Below are 6,907 nucleotides of genomic sequence, written 5' to 3'. Positions count from 1 at the left end.
GTACGGGGGCGACACTGAGGGTTGCGATCCGTTGCCGGACACGAAAAAAAGACAAAAAAATTTAAAAACTTAAAAATAAATAAATAAATAAATAAATAAATAAATAAATTCTGTCATTTGGAGATATGATTTCAGTAAGTCAACCTACATGTTGAAAACCACAACAGGGCAGAACTGACATGTTGATTTTTAATATGTTTATTATAATAAAATTCATTATAAAAGTGAGAAAAACATAGTCATACCATTTGAGATTATAATTTTTTTTACTTTCGTCTTTTGTTCATTTCTACTCTCTAAATATTCTGCAGTGAACACGTATTGTTTTGGCAATAACAAAATGTTATTATGAATACATTTATTACTATAAATACAAATATGTATATAGATAGGTGCATTGACAGGACTCAAAGGAGCCACACCCAAAATGCTAACAGTGTATGTGCGTGAGTGATGGTTTGTGGGCTAATCGGGAGCTCCTAAATTTTCCTTATTACTTTTGCGATAGTAATAGAAGTAGTTATGTTGAAGCAATAAGACATCACTTCCCTCCTGTTGATCATTTAAGATCTTTTTATTCTACCCCTACAGCTGACACCCCCTTCCAAAGCCCCTCTTACCCTCATCCTTTGCCTTGTTTGGGGACAGTGGGGAAACCGAGGTGAGGAAGGCTGGCCTGGGCATGCCGGGCTGACTTTCTTTTGGGGCCCAGCCCCTGAGTCACTCGGGAAAACCTTAAACACATACTCCAGTCACTTTACCCCATGGCTGCACTCTCTTAGGAGAGTAAAAAGGTTGAAAGAGCAATCCAAGAGTTAGGGGAAGTGAGGCTCAGACAGGCTGAAGGGACGGGCTTTCTCAGATTCAGGGACTTTTCTAGCACAGGGGAAGCAAGGTAGAGGTTGGGAGGTTGGGCTCTGACATCAGCCTTCCTGAGTTTTAATTCCAGCTCCACTGCTTACCAGCTGTGTGACCTCAGGCTGGGCTTTTTTGAGTTTTTTTTTTTTTTTTTTTTTTTTTTTTTTTTTTAGTTTCTTAAATTCTTTTATGTAGGAGAATTGAGCCTGTTTAGAATTAAAATATGACACATGCTAAGTGTGCATTCATGCAGACAGATGCAAAACACAATCTCACTTCATATGCATAAACACAGTTAGAGATGAGATACACAGAAAGCCACTGGTACCTTGGCATCATGGAACTGAGATATTTTGGCAAATGTAAGCATGTGCTGTGAATTACTCTCTGCTTCATTTCCTCCTTTCCCGGTTATGAACCATCAAAATGCTGAAGTAACCTTTTGGTACCATCCACCTCCTTCCAGCCGCTTACTTCTCCCCTCAGGCTGGTTTCTTAACCTCTCTGGGCCTCAGTTTCCTCATCTGTAAATGGGGTAGTGGTGGTACCAATAAGGAGGTTGTATGAGACAAAGACATATTAATAGGGGGTCACACAAAATTTGAAATAATGCACATTGCCCCTCCTTAAATGAAAAATTTATCAAAACCCACATAATTCTACAGCAGGCAGTCCAAGAGAATGGTAACACCATAGCCACTTTTTACACAGCCACTTAGGCTGATAAACAAACTCAAAGCCACCTTTCTCAGGATTAGTCTTAAATTACGTGAGTTTGGAATTATATAAAGTTTTCAGTGAAAGGGCTTTCACATTTTAAAAATCCAGCCTGTATCTCACAGGATTGTAAAATGTCAGTGAGATATGTCCAGTGCCTAGGTTAGTGCCCAGCATGAGAGGGCTCGATGTGCAAATATCTATTTAAAAAGGTGCTTGGCCTCCGCACCCTGGGGCTGGCAGCCACCCTGAGACCCATCCGCCACTGCCGGTCCAGCTTCCCTCTAGGGGGAGGGGCTGCTGTGATCCTCCTAGCTAGAGCCCCATCTGATTCTCACCCCAGAAACAGAATGTAGATGGGAAGTGGGACTTGCCATAGAAACCCTGAAACTCCTCCTGAGCTAGGAAGTAGTGTCCCAATGACAAGTCAAAAGTGGGAGCAGGGTCACTTGGTGTGTGCCCCTAGGATGCTATTCCTCCAGCTGAAGATGCTCTTCCTGCTCCTTGCTTGGGGGCCCCTCCTTGTCTTTAGCTCACCCATCATCTCCTCCAGGAAGCCACCCTTGCTCCTGTCACCCCTTGTGCCCTGCTTACCCGTCACAGCACTTAGCATGGATTACATTGCAATCGCCTATGTGCTTGCTCAACGCTGCACGGCCCCACACCTCCCCGCCGGGTAGACTGACAGCTCTGGAGAGGGCAGGGAGCACGTTTCATTCATCTGTATCTCTGGCATCTAGCACAGGGCCCAGAGTGGGCCCTCAGTAATGTGGTATGTGAGTCAATGCCTGAGTACATGAGTAATTTAGCACAACAATTTAGGGTAGAGGTTAAGAATCTGGGTTTTGGATCCAGACAAACCTAGACCAAATCCCAGCCCTGCATCTCCCTGGCTTGGAACAGGGACAAGGTCTTTCCTCCGTGGGCCTGCTTGTCCTCATGGATACAATGGGAAAAATAAGAATTTTCAAAGCCCAGGTTATTGTGAGGTTCAAATGCAGCAGGCACAGGAGGAAGCAGCTCAGAGCCTGCACGCAGCAAGTGCTCTGTACATGCCCTTTGCGCTCCTGTTTCCTCAGCCCCCAGAAGAGGGGCAGCTGGAATCCCCCCCAGCTCCCAGGAACGTGGAGACAATGAAGGGGGCGACCTGGGATGGGGAGACCTGAGTTGGCAGGTTCCTGACCCGGATTCAGGGCTCCTTCTGAGAGCAGGAGTGAGCAGCTGCTGGTCTCAGCCTGGCTCACCCCTCCTGGGCCTCAAAGGCTGGGGCTCCCTCTCTCCTTGCCAGAAATTAGCCTATCGCATCCTGCGAAACTCAGGTGGGTGACTCAGAGACAGGCGGGCCACCTTGATTGCTGTTCCCAGGGCTGGGCTCATGGGCAAGGCAGAGGCGTGGGCCCTCCACACACGCCCACACCCCACGGGGACCCCAAGGCAGCAGAGAGCACCCCTTCCTCCCTCTCAGAGGCAGCCAGGGAAGCCCACCTCCCCCATGCTGTCTCCTTTGTCCTTTTATTCCACTCGTCTGGCCTGTTGTTTTCTCGCCTGGGGTGAAACGTGAGATCTGTCATTAGAAAACTGTCTAGCAGCTGACAGCAGTAATACAGCGAGGAGGAGGAGGGGCAGGGGCTGCTGGCCAGGCTCAGGGCACCGACACATGGTTGGCTTGTCTCCAATCCCTTCCCCCACTGCCCTCCTGCGGGGACAGCAGAGCCAGATGTGTTCATGCCCACAACACACTGGTTGTTTCTGGAAATAGTCTGGGAGGGTCTTCCTACAGCAGCAGTTCTCAAAGGGGGTCGGTGGACCCTAGGGCTACCCAAAGACCCTTTGAGGGGCACTATGAGGTCAAAACTATTTTCATAATAGTGCTGAGACTTTGTCTTTTTCACTCTCATTTGCTCACAAGTATACAGTGGAATTTTCCAGAAACTCCATGACATGTGATATTGCAACAGTTTGAATGCAAAGTAGATATAAGAATCCAGCTGCCTTCATGAAGCCAGACATTGAAGAGATCTGCAGAAATATAAAACAATGCCAATCCTCTAATATTTTTTAATTTGGAAGAGATTAAAAATATGTTTTAAAAAACATATAAAAATATGTTTTCATGTTAATATGTGATGAGTTTATTATGCTTACTTTAAACCAGGGTGTCTCGGCACTATTGACATTTGGTGCCTGATAATTCTGTTTCCAGGAGGCCGTCCTGTGCACCCAGGATGTTTAGCAGCATCTCTGGCCTCTACCCATTCGATGCCAGTAACACCCCCATCCCCAGCCGTGATGAACAAAAATGTCTTCAGACATTGCCAAGCATCTCCTGGGAGGCACAATTGCCCCTGGTTAAGAACCACAGCTTTAAATGAATTAATAAATGAGTATTATTAAAAGGTCTCAGTTTTAATTTCTGATATGGCAGCAACAGATATAATCCACAAAAACTCTCAGTGATTTCTAAGAGGGTAAAGTGGTCCTGCGACTAAGAAGTTTGGAAACCACTGCCTTACAAACAATTACAAACAATGCACCAGGCACCACAGGCCTGCAGATAAGGACAAGGGAGCTGTCAGCCCCAGGTGTTTTTCACCATCTCTTTCTGCGGAGGAAGTCCCCCCCTCACTGTGTCACCACGGGAGATGTGTGTCAGCCTCCCCAGGGGAAGAGGGCTCTTTTTTTTTCTTGTAAATAATAATTTATTTTGCTTTTTCAAAAAACAAAAAATCAATATATACTCAGGGTGGAAAATATACAAAAACACAGGGGGTGAGAAAAAAATCCCCAATTATTCCACCATCCAAGAAATAACTACACGTCACATTTTGGTGTTTGTCCTCATATTTAGGGAACTGAGTCTCTACTAGGTTGTGGCACCAGCATTACCACACTGGGTTCTGAGAGATGGCTTTCTCCCCCAACTCGCCTGGGAAGCTCTTCAGGAGCTTTTTCCGAGGTGACTTAAGTTGCCTCTGCTGGACCGGGCAGTGGGTGACTTGAGCACCTGGCGCTCACCTGCTCGCAAGGCCTCCTTGACCACTGGTTGGTGCCTAAAAGCTCACCTTTTGAGTGAATTTCTTTAATGTTGGGCTTTCCTCCCTCATAGATCTCCTACAGGTATTTACAATCTTCCTGCTTGGAACCCTCTGGGTTCCCCGTTGTCTACAAGTTGCAGTCCCGACACATTTGCATGAGTTATCGAAAACAGTTCCCCATCACTGTGTGTTCACTGTGTACCAGGCACTGTGCTAGGTGCTTTTCATATCAAAACTCACTTAGTGTCACGACCATCCATCAGGTGGACATCATTACCCCATTTTACAGATGAAGAAAACGAGGCATGCAGAAGCTAAGGGACTTGTCAAAGGCCACACATTTATGATGACAGTGAAGCCTGTGTTCCTAGATGCTACACTCTGTGCATGCACGTCCCTTACTGATTCCTGCCTGCTCCTTCAGCCACTTCTCCCAGGAATGACAACAGCACAGGCTCTGGACACAAATGGATTCCAACCTTGACTTCACCTTAAAATAACTGTGCATCCTGGAGGAAGTCACTCAGCCTCTCTGAGCCTCAGTTGGCCCATCTGCAAAATGGGGTGATAATAATACCAACCTTACAGGGCTATGGTGAGGACTCAATGATGGAAAGCAAGTTAAGCCCCTAGCACTGAGCCTGGACACTAGTAAATGCTCAGTAAAAGCAGAAAAAAAAACCTTACACCCAACCACTCCAAGATTCTTATGGTTTCCCAAACACCTTAAGCTCCTGGAAGCCAACCTGCCTTTGTACAAGTATGCGCTGCTCCCCCCAGCTAGAACATTCTCCTATGCCTTCACTTTCAGCTCCTACTCATCCTTCAAGGCCCTATTTATGCTCCATCTCTTCTTCAAAGTCTTTCTTGCCTTCCCTTACCCACCCTCTACCCAGCTAAGCACTCCTTGCTTTGACACCCGCAGTGGTGGTCCCAAACCTGGCTGGGCCTCAGAACCTCAGGCTTCCTGTTACATCTATGTATGTCCAATCTGCCCCCAGCCCCCACCCCACCAGCTGAATCAGAACTTCCAGGGTGGGCCTGGAGCCTGGGCTGTGCCAGGCTTCCCTGTTGATGAGGACACACAGCCAGTGCACACCCTCTAAGCCTGCAGCACTCCATCCTGTAATTATCTGTTTCCAGGATGCTCAGCATGGTCTCCCACAGAGGGTGGGGGGTGCCTGGAGGGCAAGAAGTAGCCTCCTTGTTTTTGAATCTTCAACCACCTCCTAACATCTGCTGAGCATTTACTTACTCTCCCCAGCACTGTTCTAAGTGCTAGCTTTATCTCATTTAGTTCTCCAGTTACCCTGGGAAACAGGCATTGTGATCAGGGTGGCTTCCGTGGATCGGCTTGCCCAACCTCCATCCCACCCTTCTGGGGCAGGCATGCTTATGTGCCTGCAAACTTCCTAGTGCAGGGCGGGTAGTTGCCCGAAGGCCCCAGCTGCTGGTCCCATCAATGACTGAGCAGAACAGGGATACAAACAAAGATCTATTCCTTGGAGACGTGGGATTCCTTTGTCCACCAACTTTCATTCAAGGACTCCCAGATGGCTTTGCAGAAACTTCCTTAGTTTGCACGGCCTACAAAGCTTCCACTCAACCTTCCCTCCCTCTGTCCTTTACTTGGACTCAAACTTGCCTCTCAGTCTGATGCCTCTCCCAGCCTTACCCGGCTTCCTCCCTATTTTCTCTTGCTCAGGCATTTCCCCTAATAAAATTTTTGCGTGTTTAATTCTGTCTTGGCATCTGCTTTTCAGAGGACCCAGACTATCTTGCCATTTGTTGAAAATGTTGGAAAGCAAAAACTCCATTTCCTAGATTCCTTGGTACCTAGGGTCCTAAATACAAATTAGATGCTCAAGTGTGATATTTGTAGGTGGAAGAGAGGCAGAGCCCCTATTCCCTTTCTTTTTGGTTGTTTCTCCTGGCCAGCAAAGTTGGGGAAATAGGAGATATTTCTCCAGCAGAGTCTAGTGCCCCTTTTGCATAGGTGCAAAGAGGCAGTTGCAGGGGTGGCTTCTAACTTTGCCTTCCTGTCCCCTGACTGGCAGAATGGGGTGTGTGTCTTGAGCATGGCCTCGGAGGTAATAGCTTCCTTTGGAGATCAATCCTTGACTTGGTTCCTGGAGGCCCAGCCTAGATCTTGCCCCTAATTCCCTGCATTAAATCCTTCTTGCTTAACATAGCTTGAATGGCTTCTATTTCCTGAACTAACATTGGAAAAATTCTTCTCTCTTTATAAATGAGAAAATTGAACCTCAGGTGGTAATGAAACTTCCCCATGGTGACTG

The sequence above is a fragment of the Galeopterus variegatus genome, unplaced genomic scaffold (assembly GCF_000696425.1).
Source record: "Galeopterus variegatus unplaced genomic scaffold, G_variegatus-3.0.2 Scaffold1123, whole genome shotgun sequence".
Classification (NCBI taxonomy): domain Eukaryota; kingdom Metazoa; phylum Chordata; class Mammalia; order Dermoptera; family Cynocephalidae; genus Galeopterus; species Galeopterus variegatus.
The sequence above is the reverse complement of the archived record's forward strand: the minus strand, read 5'-3'. Positions refer to the sequence as shown.